This window comes from Balaenoptera borealis, assembly GCF_965194805.1.
Source record: "Balaenoptera borealis genome assembly, chromosome: 4".
In the NCBI taxonomy this organism is placed as follows: domain Eukaryota; kingdom Metazoa; phylum Chordata; class Mammalia; order Artiodactyla; family Balaenopteridae; genus Balaenoptera; species Balaenoptera borealis.
In genome coordinates this window covers 51,650,253-51,665,911 of record NC_138861.1, presented here as the reverse complement: position 1 = coordinate 51,665,911, position 15,659 = coordinate 51,650,253, and positions in this window count along the sequence as shown.

Here is a 15,659-nt window from a genome sequence, read left to right as displayed (position 1 = left end):
AAAATAGACAAATTTTACTTCATCAAATTAAAAACTTTTGTCCATCACAGGACACTATCAAGAGAGTGAAAAGGCAACCTACAGAATGGGAGAAATATTTGCAAACCATATATCTGATAAGGAATTAATATCCAAAATATATATAAAGAGCTACAACTCAACAGAAAAAAAAAAAACCCAGTGTACCCTGATGCTTTTGTAAATATGTTCCTATAAAAGGGTTTCATCTTCAGGAAATTCATGGAAAAGACTCTGACAAGTACAGGTTTCTGGTAACTGACTGTACTGCTGAACTGAATGAATAAGCATTTTCAGAACTCTAATGAAAAACTGATGAGCTCATAAAAGTGCTAACAAAAGATCAAGATGAAAAAAAAAATTAATTACATGGGACTGAGTGAACTGATGAGGATGAGTATAATTTTTGTGACTTTCTATTTGAATTTAAAAAAAGAAAAAAATCCCACAAGGACTCAGAGGCAAAGAATATACAAATCAATTTTCACTGCAAAGTAAAGGAGCTGTTACAGTGGAGGATTACTGGACTGAATGTCAATATTATGACATAGTATGAGTGTGTTTCATGTTTGGTAATTGCAATCATTGTTGCTTTTGTTGTGGTCATCCAGGTACAATGCTTGGTGTCAGTCTATTTATCTCGTGTAAAAATAAAATACAGTGGGTGTGTGAAAAAAAGAAAAAAAAAAAAAAAGAAAGTTATGGGAAGTTATGGGATCAACTTCCAGGTCATGCTCTTAAAAGAAAAGGGGATATCTCTCCTTCTCTCTCCCCCTCTGCCTGCTGGTGAGAATGCTGGGCCATGTGGATAAAAACAGAGCAATAAAGTTGAAGGAGGCCTTGAAAAAAAAAAAAAATGAGCAAACATCTTGAATAGACATTTCTGTAAAGAAGCTATACAGAAGGCCAATAAGTACATGAAAAGATACCAATACTTAACGTCACTAATCATTAGGGAAATGCAATCAAACCGTAATGGCATACCACTTCACACCCATTAGGATAGCAATGGTATAATAAAAAATATATTTGGTCTCTGTTCCTGCATCCAGGAACAGAGTTCCTAAAACCCTTAGTGTCTCCAGAGTGATAATAGTGTCTTCTGTATGCTAACTGTTGGGGAGGGAGGGTGGTAGACTAGATAGCTTAAGGATGGGAGCTAGTTTCCAGAAAGACCAAGCCTTGATCAGAGGATTGAAACTTTTAGCCCCACTCCTGACCTCTTAGGTGAGAGGGGCGGGAGACTGAGTTTAAATTGTTGCCGAAATCTCGGCTTCTCTGTGTACCGATGCCGAACAGAAATACAGAGACAGAGGTTTTGGAGGAAGAGAGAGTTGGCTTTATTTTTCTGCCAGGCAGAAGGGAAGACACAGCAGGCTAGAGCCTCAAGAACTGTGCCCCGCACCTTAGGGAATTGGAGAAGATTTTTATATGTGGGGCTGGCAGTCCAGGGTATATGATAAGGATCAAAGTAGTGAAGGTCTTGCTATCTTCTTCTTCCTGCGTTACTTCAGAACAGTTGCAGCGGGCTTCAGGCAGCCGGGTAATTGACAATTGGGTCCGTTTGTCTCTGGGTTATAAAGGCCTGCGACCTTTTTTTCTGAAATGCAAATGCTACAAGGGGTGATTTGCTACAAGGGAGTGCAGGATGTAATTCGCATAGTGCTAAAGAGTAATAGGTTAGTTTTGTGAAGTACAAATCTAGTTACAGACACTACAGGTTAGTAACAGTTAAAAAAACCAACAAACCTAGGAGTGATTAACTCTTTCAGGCCAGGGTATGTTTCTTCTCTAGCCTGTTCACTGTTCCCTTTATTTTCCTTGTTCTCAGGGGAGGGAAAACTTCATTTCTATTTTTGCTGCAACAAAATCACTAATGGCCAGTGATTTAATCAACCATGCCTAAGTAATGAAACCTCCATTAAAACCCCTAAAGAATGGGGTTCCAGATTAAAGACTTGAATGTAAGACCTGAAACCATTAAACTCATAGAAGAAAACATAAGCAGTGCACTCTTTGACATCAGTCTTAGCTATATTTTTCTAGATGGTCTCCTTAGGCAAGGGAAACAAAAGCAAAAGTAAACAAATGGGACTACATCAAACTAAAAAGTTCTGCACAGCAAAGGAAACCATCAACAAAATGAAAAGACAACCTATCAAATGGGAAAAAATATTTGCAAATGATATATCTAATAAGGGGTTAATATCCAAAGTATATAAAGAACTCACACAACTCAACAACAAAAAAACCCGAACCACCCAATTAAAAAATGGACAAAGGAGCTAAATAGAAAAATTTCCAAAGAAGACATACAGACAGCTAACAGGCACATGAAAAGATGTTCAACATCACTAATTATTAGGGAAATGCAAATCAAAACCACAATGAGATATCACCTCACACCTGTTAAAATGTCTATTATCAAAAATGCAAGAAATGGGGACTTCCCTTGTGGCGCAGTGGTTAAGAATATGCCTGCCAGTGCAGGGGACACGGGTTTGAGCCCTGGTCTGGGAAGATCCCACATGCCACGGAGCAACTAAGCGCGTGCACCACAACTACAGAGCCTGCACGTCTGGAGCCTGTGCTCTGCAACAAGAGAAGCCCGCACACCTCAACGAAGAGTAGCCCCCGCTCGCCACAACTAGAGAAAGACCGTGTGCAGCAATGAAGACCCAACGCAGCCAAAAACAAAACAAAACAAAACAAAACAAAATGCAAGAAATGGAATTCCCTGGCGGTCCAGTGGTTAGGACTCCCTGCTTCCACTGCAGGGGGCACAGGTTTGATCCCTGGTCAGGGAACTAAGATCTGCGTACCACCATGACACAGCCAAATAAATAAATAAGATGTTGAATCAAAATCTGTGGACAAGAGCAACCTGAACTGAATAATTACAATTGACTAAATAAAAGCGGGTTTTTATCCTTTACTTTGAAAAAAAAAATGGCAAGAAATAACAAGCGTTGGTGAGGATGTGGAGAAAAGGGAACCCTTATACATTGTTGGTGGAAATATAAATTGGTGCAGCCTCTGTGGGAAACAGTATGGTGATCCCTCAAAAAAACTAGGAATAGAACTACCATATGATTCAGCTATTCCACTTCTGGGTATTTATCGAAAGAATACAAAAACACAAATTCAAAAAGGTATATGAACCCCTATGTTCATAGTGGCATTATTTACAATAGCCAAGATATGGAAACAACCTAAGTGCCCATCAATGGATGAATGGATAAAGAAGATGTTGTTACATATATATTTATATATATATATACACACACACACACACACACACACACACACAATGGGATACTACTCATAAAAAATATGAAATCTTGCCGTTTTTGACAACATGGATGGACCTATGCTAAGTAAAGTAAGTCAGGCAGAGAAATATAAATACTGTATGATTGCATTCATATGTAGAATATAAAAAACAAAGTAAATGAACAAACCAAAAGAAACAAATACATATATCCAGAGAACAGAGTAGTGGTTATCAGAGGAGAAAGGGCTGGGGGATGGTGAAATGAGTAAAGGGGATCAACTATATGGTGATGGAGAGAAAATAAATTTTTGGTGGTGACCATGACGTAGGGTATATAGAATTAGAAATATAATGTTGTACACATGAAACTTATATAATGTTGTAAACCAATGTTACATCAACAAAAAATATTAAAAAAAGAGTGATTTAATCAATACTAAAGGATAATACAGTCATAGCTAAACTAGATAATAAGAAATCTATAGGTGATAATTGTTGAAGCTGGGTGATGAGTCCATGAGGGTTTATTTTACTATTCTATTTTTGTATAGAAATTTTCTATAATCCAAAATAAAAAAAGAGAAACCTCTCCTCAGAAAGATGTGGGAATAATGGAATATTACTCAGCCATGGAAAAATAGGGTTCTATGAGAAAAATCAAGGAACTGTCTGAAAAGCCTTATCAAATTCGCTGTCTCAGCTTCCCCTCATGGTCTTATATAGGCTAATAAAAACATTAAATTAGTTACCAAGAAAATGGGGAAAGGCAGAGGGAAGAATCAAGGGACTCTCTCAGTAAGGTGGAAATCTTTAGATGGTTAATAAGAAATGGGATGAACAAAGTGTGCATTGATAGGGTTGAGAAAAGGAGCTTGGGTGGACCAAATGGACCCCCTGTTGGTTTCGCAATATTAAAATGCACCAAACGGGCTTCCCTGGTGGTGCAGTGGTGAAGAATCCGCCTGCCAATGCAGGGGACACAGGTTCGAGCCCTGGTCTTGGAAGATCCCACATGCTGCGGAGCAACTAAGCCCGTGCGCCACAACTACTGAGCCTGTGCTCTAGAGCCCGTGAGCCACAACTACTGAGCCCTCGAGCCACACTACTGAAGCCCATGCGCCTAGAGCCCGTGCTCTGCAGCAAGAGAAGCCACTGCAATGAGAAGGCTGCGCACCGCAACTAAGAGTAGCCCCCGCTCGTCACAACTAGAGAAAGCCTGTGCACGGCAACGGAGACCCAAAGCAGCCAAAAATAAATTAAAAAAAAAAAAAAAAGGCAATTACTAACTAAGACTAATGCCATTTGCAGAATGGAACCCTAACAGAGATCATTTACCAAAAGTCTAAACACCGGATCCATACAAACAATAGAATTGCTTTAAAAATATTTTTTTAATGGTAATTTGTTTCTTTCTTCACCAAAAGGAACTAGCACTCCTTAGAGAAAAGGCTGATTTTGAAAGCTGGAGCAAGAGAAAATACAAGATGAGCCTGAAATATTTATTTGGTGTCGGAAAATAAAGATGGACTCAAAAAATGAGGTAAACATGTCAACCTGACATAGGAGTCAGGTGGAAAGGGCTGATACTGACCAAATCTGAGGCAAAATATCAAAATAAATAACAATAGTAATAAATTATGTCCCATTGAATAAAATAAGGATCTTTGAGTCCATAGTGATACAAATGAGTAGATGAATAAATAAATGGGGTAAAAGAAAGCTCTTCCTTACAGTTGAATACTAACTAATAAATGTAGAAGGAATCACAAAATTAGAAAATCCCTTTTGGCAACTCTCATCATCATCATCATAATTGATACAGGCAACAGGTACTAAAACTAAAGGGTAAAGTTTGAGTAACAGCCTATTTATGTAGTGTCCAAGTATTTCCACCAAAGATATTTATGAATGACAGGAGGAAAAGTAACTTTACAAACACCATCTTAATCAAATAATGAAATAATGAAAGTTAACATCACCAGTTAAGAGGCAAGTCAACATCAGATGCCTCCTAGTATGAAGCTCTGAGAAGACAACATCAGTTCAGCCATATTCTTGCTAAAAGTGAATTTTCTCATGAGGAAACACCAAACTCAAATTGAAGAACATTTTATAAACTAACTGACCTGTACTCTTTATAAATGTCAATGGCATGAAACACAAAGGCTGAGAAAATGTTCTAGATTAAAGAAAACCAGGGGACTTCCCTGGTGGGTAGTTGTTAAGAATCAGCCTGCCAATGCAGGGGACATAGGTTCGAGCCCTGGTCTGGGAAGATCCCACATGCCGCGGAGCAACTAAGCCTGTGTGCTACAACTGAGCCTGCGCTCTAGAGCCCACGAGCCACAACTACTGAGCCCACATGCCACAACTACTGAAGCCCATGCACCTAGAGCCCATGCTCCACAACAAGAGAAGCCACTGCAATGAGAAGCCCGCGCACCGCAACGAAGAGTAGCCCCCGCTCGCAGCAACTAGAGAAAGCCTGAGCGCAGCAACGAAGACCCAGTGCAGCCATAAATAAATAAATTTATAAAAAATAAAAAAATAAAGAAAACCAAAGAAACAGGTAACCAAATGCTGCAAGGAATAACCCAAAATGACAGGGACAAATTGGTTCAATTGGTGAAAAGAATTTTACCAGATTTTATTCTGCCTTCTCTATAATTAACATATGTTAACTCAGGAAAACCTGAGTAATAGAGCAACTCTGAAACCTCCACTTCAAGAACTATTTTTAAAACTTACGAATAGATTTCCTTCAGTTACCCAAATTGCTTAGCTTTGAATACGTTTGAATAATAGTTTGTAAATTTTCTGGCCAGACTGAAACTTTCCCTGCCATGTTCGAAATTTTGCTTAAAAAAAAAAAGCATGGATTTTATTTTTCCAATCTGGGGATTCCTTTAATACATTCTATTAATTAAAAAAAAACACCTCATTTTACAGGTGAAATACTTAAAGAACTATACAAGATACTTTCATGAATCAGAGATGTCATTATCCATGTCATTCTGAGTCCCCAAACTCAGAAGATAAGGTGAGATAATCTATTATAAACTCCAAATAGTTTAAAATTTCTAGGAAGCATAATCTCCCTTCAGCCCAAGTTTTACCCCAACATAATGATAATACAATCTTTACCTCAAAATCCCCATAAAGTCCCACCATATGAAATTCTTATAGGAAGGCTCATAAAGCTTGGCATGACTCCTACTATGATTGATTCCTCCTACAACATTCCAATCTTACCAAGTATTTTCAGAGTATCATTTCCACAGTAGATGTCCAACAGGTACAAGATATGTTTCCAAAAAGAACATTATCAGACATACCCTTCCTTGATGTACCACCAGGAGACAAAAGAAAACACACTAAGAGAAGTCAGCCTTAGAACATACTAGAAAAGAACATTTTAGATCCTAATTATGTTTCCAAGCACCAATGCATACTCTTGTGGGAATATGCTTCCCAGCTGTATTAGTTTCCTAGGGCTACCATAACAAAATACCACAGACTGTGGGGCTTAAACAACAGAAATTATTTCCGGTTCTGGAGGCTAGCAGTCCAAGATCAAGGTACCAGCAGGATTTTTTTTTTTCTGAGGTCTCTATCCTTAGCTTCCAGGTGGAGGCCTTCTTGCTGTGTCTTCTCATGGTCCTTCTTCAGTGCACAAACATCTATCGAGTATCCAAACTTCCTCTTCTTTTTTAAAAAAAATTTTTTTTTAATTTATTTATTTATTATTTATTTATTTTTGGCTGTGTTGGGTCTTCATTGCTGAGCACGGGCTTTCTCTAGTTGCAGCGAGCGGGGGCTACTCTTCATTGCAGTGCGCGGGCTTCTCATTGTGGTGGCTTCTCTTGTTGCGGAGCATGGGCTCTAGGCCCGTGGGTTTCAGTAGTTGTGGCGCGTGGGCTCAGCAGTTGTGGCTTGTGGGCTCTAGAGCGTGGGCTCTAGAGCGCAGGCTCAGTAGTTGTGGCACACGGGCTTAGTTGCTCCGCAGCATGTGGGATCTTCCCGGACTAGGGCTCGAACCCGTGTACCTTAGCATTGGCAGGCGGATTCTTAATCACTGCACCACCAGGGAAGTCCAAACTTTCTCTTCTTGTAAGGACATCAGTCATTTAGATTAGGGCCCACCCTAATGAACTCATTTTAACTTAATTATCTCTTTAAAGACCCTACCTCCAAATAAGGTCACAGTTTGAGGTACTGTTCTTTAGGGCTTCAACATAAGCATTTGGGGGTACACGATTCACTCCATACCACCAGCCTGATGCAGTTAGAGCCCCAGATATCTAGTTCACTGGAAATCTGATCCTGACGCTCATTAAATGGTCTCTATAAACAGATGACTTCCAAAAGTAGAAAGCTTTCCCCTGTAAAAAATTAGTAAACAGAAACCTCAATTAAATCAAGTTGGGAGACCAGAAGGGGGAGCTCTCACACCCTGTGACGGCAGCAGAACTCAGCAAGAAGAAAGACCATTCTTTCCTGGCAAGGACTCAGCAAATGAAAAGCCACGGATGCTTTGTTTACTATCGTCCTCCCAATTTCCATTTCCTCTCTATAAAAGTGTGCTCCTTCCCTTGTTGTTTTGGAACTTGCATGTGGCTTGCCATGGCTGCAGACCCCCGAATTGTATTTCTCTGCCGATCCCAAATAAACCCATCTTTGCTGGAGAAATACCTGGCAGTCTATTTGTTTCAGGTCTACATGCCAAACATTTTATGTATCAAGAAGATGGCATCGGATATTGTTAAAGATAAACAAAGTTGGATATTAGTTAAAGTGGTAAAAAAAGATTTTATTTAGTAACTACTACCATAGGAGAAAGAGCTGAGCTCCACTCCAATTTGTGCAGAGGTGACTGGGCATTTTCAAGGAAGAATGAGGGAATAGGAAGGGGGAGTGAGTGGAGGCTTAAGCAGAGGCAGGGAGGTGAAAAATTACCAGAAAAGAGTAAGAGGGTTGGTCAATGTAAATATGATTAGACCTAAACAGTCTGTGCCTGCTAATTGGCATTTCTTCTAGGCTTCTACCCTTCCAAAGAGACTAGGAGACAGAGACCCTGTCCCTCCCAATGATTACATTTCAAAGGAATAGTTTTCAGGTCCTTGAGAAAGACACTCTTGGATTGTAGGAAATACAAATACATCTAAAGGGACAAAGGAAGGATTTATCATTGTAAGCCCTTTTTAGTAAATGTTCTAAGAAAGGGAAGTCAGGGGCCTATCATACGGTATTGGCTGGAACAAACAGCAAATTCTTTTGGCAGTCTTCAGCTTTTCAAGACAGAAGTTCAAGGGGCGGCAGGGTCATCCCAGGGACATGACCTTAATCTGCTAGAAGCCATTTAGTTTGGTCAAGTCTCTTAGTGCATGGGTTTGGATGGAGTCTTTTGTGCCAAGAGTTTTTGCAGTTCTCAGTATAAACATCTTTCTCCCACAACCTTTGGATCAAGATCTATGATCTGACGATGGACTTTAAAATCCCTAAATATGATTTTCAAACAATCAAAGTGACTGCAAATCTTTCTAAGGATTGGACTTTCCAACCATTGGACTTTGCAACTATTGGATTAACTGACCCTGGAACCCTCTGGAATATTATCAGCTGCAACATATCTACATGGTCAAGTGTGCTCTAGGCCTCCAATAATTAGCTGCTATTACTATCATCTTCCAGAGCCTTAAAGAAACCCAAGAGACATCAAGAATAGAAAAAGACAAGGGACTAATAATGGAAGCTGTTATCTATTTTCTCACCAAGTCATATAGAAACCATTATGTGATTTATTTAATACAATTCAGGGCATTTGTCCTCCACAATCAGACCAACAAAATTCAGACAGCAACTGATACTTTAAGCTGTACATTTTTGTCTCCTGAATGAGAGAATCCCTGGGAGAGTTCTTCCTGTGATTACCTCATCAAAATGCAACTTGTAATTTAGACATGATGCTGGTGAACAAGATTTACTGTTTCAGCTGCCAAGGTTTCTCTTAGCTCCAGGAAGCTACCTTGTCCAAGGACCTGCCCTTTCTAGCGTGGCTAACATCTAACTGATCGTGCAGGGGTACAAAGGCCTGGCCATTTTGGCCCAATGAGGGACAACTCTTGTGGGTCATATATGCCCCAGAGCTTCCTATGGATTTGGTTTGGCTGAGGCTTTGCCAGGCTTGCATGACGGTTAGATTTCGCCTTCTGCCTAATCCTATTCCCCCACACCACTCCCCAGCCTCCCAGGTGTTGGTGTTACTGAACCAAACTTGAGTCCCCTTACCTGACATGCAGTAAAGTTAATCTACTGACACTGGCTTATGGTGAAGGAAGGTGCAGCATTTTTTGCAGGGCACCGAGCAGGGATAATGGAAAGCCAGTGTTCAAAAGACCCAAGCTCCCCAATGGCTTTTAGGAAGATTTTTTTTTTTAATTTATTTGTTTATTTTTGACTGTGTTGGGTCTTAGTTGCGGCACGTGGGATCTTTCCTTGTGGAGTGCAGGCTTCTCTCTAGTTGTGGCATGAGGGCTCAGTAGTTGCGGTGCACGGGCTTAGTTGCCCTGTGGCACGTGGGATCTTAGTTCCCCTACCAGGGATCGAACCCGCGTCCCCTGCATTGGAAGGCGGATTCTTAACCACTGGACCACCAGGGAAGTCCCAGGAAAGGATTTTTAAAGGAAACAATTTTTAAAGGATTTTTAGGGGTGAGGGTCACAGGGTATCTGATCAGCTTGTGGGCATTCTTCTGATTAATTTGTGGTGAAGTAACAGGGTGATGTTTTGGGAATCTTAACCATTAGTCTTCTGCTTTCAACCAGTCTGTGGTCTACGTGCTTGTGGTCAGCTTGTCGTCACCATCCTCCACAGGGTGGGGGGTCTTAGTTTCTGCAGAACAACTCAAAGATATGCCTCAGATTATTATCTCTGTCCCTTCAGGAGGGACTAGGAGTCCTGTGACTCTGCTTTATGACTGAACTGTTGTTTCTTGACTGCTTTTCCTTTGTTTCTGTATTTCCTTGCTTCTCTAATTATTAACTGCTTGAGAGCAGTCTTTGGAACTTGGGGAAGTCCTAGGAGGCTAAAAGTTTTCTACAAACAAGAAGCGGGGCACATGGAGGGGCTTTTGTACCCAAGAAGGCCCTGCAGGGTCCTGCTCGGTTTCATTGGTCCCTAATCAATGCCCTACAGGCAAAATTCCATCTCAGCCGTGGCTTTCAAAGAACACAACATGCACCAGTGGTCAGTTGTACTTTCCAAATATTCAAAATAAACCCATCAGTTGCTCATATTTTATTAAGATGATAAATTACCAGGGGAGGTCTAAGACGCTGCATGTCACTGGTTTGTGCAAGGATGTTTGACCTGACTACAAGTTCTTGAACAAAAATCTGTGATACATAATTTAACCCTGACTATGATCCAAATTGGCTAGTCCTAGGCTGGCTAAAGAATTGGATATAAAAATAGGTTCAGAATATTTCTTATGATATTGATGATTGTCACTGCACTTTTTGCCTTTCTTCATTGTCTGACATTCAGGCACTTAATGTTGCTATGAAGTCGTTATCCCAAGGCAATTCCAACTAAAAATACTGTGTCAAAAAAGCAGCCCTGGGATTTCCCTGGTGGTCCAGTGGTTAAGAATCTGCCTTCCAATGCAGGGGACGTGGGTTATATCCCTGGTCGGGGAACTAAGATCTCACATGCCGCGGGGCAACTAAGCCCGCGCACCGCAACTACTGAGCACGTGAGCCACAACTAGAACCTGTGTGCCACAACTACAGAGCCCACACACTCTGGAGTCCGCTTGCCACAGCTACTGAGCCTGCGCCACAACGAAGAGCCCGCGCACCGTGAAGAAGATCCCACGGGCCGCAACTAAGACTGACGCAGCCAAAAATAAAATAAGTAAATAAATATTAAAAAAAAAAAAAAAAAGCAGCCCTTATGGACAACTTGGTTCCTTTAGGAGCCGACATTGACCAAAAGGGTGGAACTGAGAATTTCTGGTGAGGAAAGGGGTATAATCCTGGTTTAACAAAGATAGAGGTGCCAACAGAAGAACAAAGGCAGACATTACACACTACAGATAAAAGCTCTCATGACTTTTCAGAGCAATCGTTCTCCAAACGTGATTCCTGGAGTAGCAGCATCTGGGAAGCTGTTAGATATGCAAATTCTCCAGCCCCACCCCAAATCTAAGAAATCAGAAATTCAGGTGGTGGAGCACAGCACACAGTGTCTCAACAGCCTCTCCAAGCGCCTGCCCTAACATTTGAGAGCTGCTATTCAAGACAATCTGCAAGTAACTGAAATTGTTTTCCCTCAGGACTCAGTCAGCATGCCCCAGAGTGGACTCCTAGACAGGCCCTCAAGGATGCTTTCCAGTCAATCAGATGACTTAAGTAAAAAAAAAATAGGCCCACTATTCTTAGACTATCTTTTTTCCTCCCATCTTGTCTCCTCCTTTATATATTCTTTTTTTTTTTTTTTTAAGATTTATTGATTGATTGATTGCTATGTTGGGTCCTCGTTTCTGTGCGAGGGCTTTCTCTAGTTGCGGCAAACAGGGGCCACTCTTTATCGCGGTGTGGGGCCTCTCACTATTGCGGCCTCTCTTGTTACGGAGCACAGGCTCCAGACGCGCAGGCTCAGTAGTTGTGGCTCACGGGCCTAGTTGCTCCATGGCATGTGGGATCTTCCCAGACCAGGGCTTGAACCCGTGTCCCCTGCATCAGCAGGCAGATTCTTAACCTCTGCGCCACCAGGGAAGCCCTATATATTCTCTTTTTACCTTTGTTTAATTGTAACCAAGAGTAAACTCCTAATATGCTACCTAAGTGGAAGGTCTCTGAATTAGTCCCAAGAAAAGCCAGTTATTTCTTAATTTTTCTGAAAGTACCATTTTGAGTCTGAGAGAGCTAAACTGGGATTGCCAGGCTGATGATATAATCTGGACCAGCATGCAAACTCCCAGTGGTGAGTTTAGTGTAATTGACACCTGGAGCAAGTATGTTGTTTTTTTTAACATTCCTTCCTCTATACAACAAAATTATTTTCACTAATAATCACAAAATGAAGTAAATAATGATAAAGTCCAGAAAACAATTGCAAACGTTGAAACTTTTAAAAAAATTGAACTGTATGTATAATTATGCCAGGAAAAATAAGTAAATAAACATCAAATTAATAATAAAATAAAGATTAGAGTACAGAAAAAGACAAAATAGTAGATTAATACTTTTTAATTCCATTGATGTATTTTTTTTTTTTTTTTGAAATGGGAGAAACTCATATCTACACATTGGTCTATGTAATAATCAATAGTAATATTACAGTTTTTCCACCAGGGACATAAGTAATGAGGTATAGTCTCATTCTGTTTGGAATTCCTATGAAAGCCAGGGATTTATGTTCACTACAATATAACAATTTTAGGAATAATGTAAGTTATTGACCTAGTAGTCAAATAAAGCCAGAACAAAGAATCACAATAAAAATGGGGAGACACTTTAGCTGTGTTATTAGAATCATGTTAGTTATAGGTTTGATGCTCCAGAGGCATGTGCTTGCTTGCTTAAATTGGGATCCAATAGTATTCATCTCTGTTAAATATCTGTGGCATTTTAAATAGATGAGTTAATGAAAACTCAAATCATTTCAAGGAAAGACCTTTCTATTTGCAGTTTTAGACATCTATTTTTCTCATAAAAAGGATCATAGCAGGAATATGGAAAGCAATGATTGCACTCGTGGCATCAAATTTTGAACAAATATGCATACAAATAAATGAGCATCATAAAGGAAAACATAAGTTATCTTAACAGCATATCATTATTTATATAGTTTCTTCAAAATGAACGGAGTGTGTGATGGCCAAGGATGTGCTCCAGTCAGGTCTCCTTCAAGAGAACCCACTGCGAGAGCACAGTTGGTGGAAAGCCTCCACCTGCAGCCCCTGTGGATTCTGTGGCCATCCTGCCCCCACCCCCCATCCTGGCTGCTTCCAATCAATCCATGAGATGTTGGAGGAACTAATGCAGGCTCATTGTTACGAGATTCCAGAGTCCTTCGACAGGGGATTGTGGCTCAAGGACTCCCCGTCAGCCTGGTGGAGATTTTCTTAGCTTGTCCTGCAGCCTGAAACCCCTCCTCCACTGTCTTCCTTCCTTCCGTTCCTCTTTCCCAGGTGTCAGAGAGCTGGCGTTCTGAAGCCTCTGCCTGCTTACTCTCACTCTCTCCCCATTTATCTTTCACAGGCATTTCCCCCAATGTGTCTCTTGCACATTTAATCCTATCTTTGTGTCTGCTTCTCAGCAGAAGGACCCACATGGACAGAGTACCTGTGTTTTCATACACCTGTGAAGGTTTTTCTGAGCCATAAAGATCACAGCTTCAAATCTGTGCCAATTTAAAAAATAATCTCCAATCACTGATCCAACATGAATATTCATGCTGATCATTTTACAGGTCAAAACAAAATCATTCTCGGGTTTTTTTTTTCCCCAGCTTTATTGAAGTACAATTAAAAAATAAAATTATATAAATTTCAGGTGTACAACGTGATGACTTCACATATATATATATAGTGAAATGATAACCACAATAAAGTTAGTTAACACATCCATTGCCTCACATAGTTGTCATTTTGTGTATGTGGGGTGAGAACATTTAAGGTTTTCTCTCCTAGCAATTTCAAGTATACAATACAGTATTATTAACTATAGTTACCTTATTGTACATTAGATCCCCACACCCTTTGACAAACATCTCCCCATTTTCTCCACCCCTCAACCCTTGAAAACCACCATTCTACTCTCTGTTTCTCTGAGTTCAACTTTTTTAGATTCTACATATAAGAGTCTTCATATAAGATCATACGGTATTTGTCTTTCTCTGGAACGAACAGTAAATCTTTTGGCAGCCTTGAACTTTTTTATATAGTAACTCAGTAGGGGCCTGGATGGCCTCAGGGAGTGGGCTTAGGCTGCTAGAAGCCGTGTAAAAGTTTGGCGGAGTTTCCTACTGCAGGGGTTTGAATGGAGTGTTCAGGCAAAGAGTTTTCTCAGTTCTCAAAGATTTTAGTCAACCAAGTCCTTATTTCCTAGAGAGGCAATGTTGTAAATTGGAATTTCATTCCTGGGAACCCGTTTCATACTACAAATATATCAGAACTGAGGAAGAGATGAAGTAGGGAGAAAACAAATGCAAATCTTTGCTTTTATAAACATGAATTAACTAAATACAATATATGATTCATAACCACAGAAAATGTTTTGAAGCACTTACGAGTGAGGTGTACTGATAATAGGTTCCCACATCAGTGGCTCTCAAATCACTTAAGAATCACTTAAGATGTATATTTATTGTCAAAAGAATGCCATGTAAAGAGACGGATATGCACACAGGGAGAATGCCCTGTGAACATGAAGGCAGGAATGGGGTGATGCGAATACAGGCCAAATAATGTCAGATTGCAGGCAAACCACTGTTACAGGAATGGGGACCCCTTCTAGGGCCCGAGAGTGGGCTCTTGTCTAACACTCAGAAATAAATTGTCCGAGGAGACACGCGTGCTGACAAAGCAAGAGACTTTATTGGGAAGGGGCACCCAGGCGGAGAGCAGCAGGGTAAGGGAACCCAGGAGAACTGCTCTGCCACGTGGCTCGCAGTATCAGGTATTATGGGAATGGGATTAGTTTCTGGGTTGTCTCTGGCCAATCATTCTGAGTCACGGTCCTTCCTGGTGGTGCACACGTGGCTCAGCCGACGTGGATTCCAGCGGGGAGGCTTCTGGGAAGTTGGTAGGACCTATGGACTGGCGTCTCCTCTCTCCTTTTGGCCTTTTCCGAATTCTTCTGGCTGGTGGTAGCTTGTTAGCTCCGTGTTCCTTACCAGGACCTCCTGTTCTAAGAGAACTCACGCAAGTGGTTACTATCGGGCCTGGCCAGTGCGGACAGTTTCCGCCAGCGTTTCCCCTAACACCACCAGAAGCCAGGAAAGGGGCACAGGACAGAGTCTCCTTCCTGGCTCTCAGAAGGAACCAGCCGTGCCCTGCTGAGTTTGCACTTTTAGCCTCCAGAACTGTGAGACAGTGAGTTTCTGTTATCTAAGCCAACTGGTTTGAGGTAATTTGTTAAGGCAGTCCTAGCATATTAATTCATTTCCTAAAGCAGAAGATTATTCTGCTGTTTAAAAGCCTCACTGTGTAATACACCTAATCTTCTACCACCCTAAACCACAACCTCTTCTCCACTCTCCACCAAGATCATGCTCTTTCTCTATAACATTTTATTTTCTTATATCCCTGCTTTAGTCTGTTCAGGCTGCTATAACAAAAATACAATAAACTAGGTAGTTT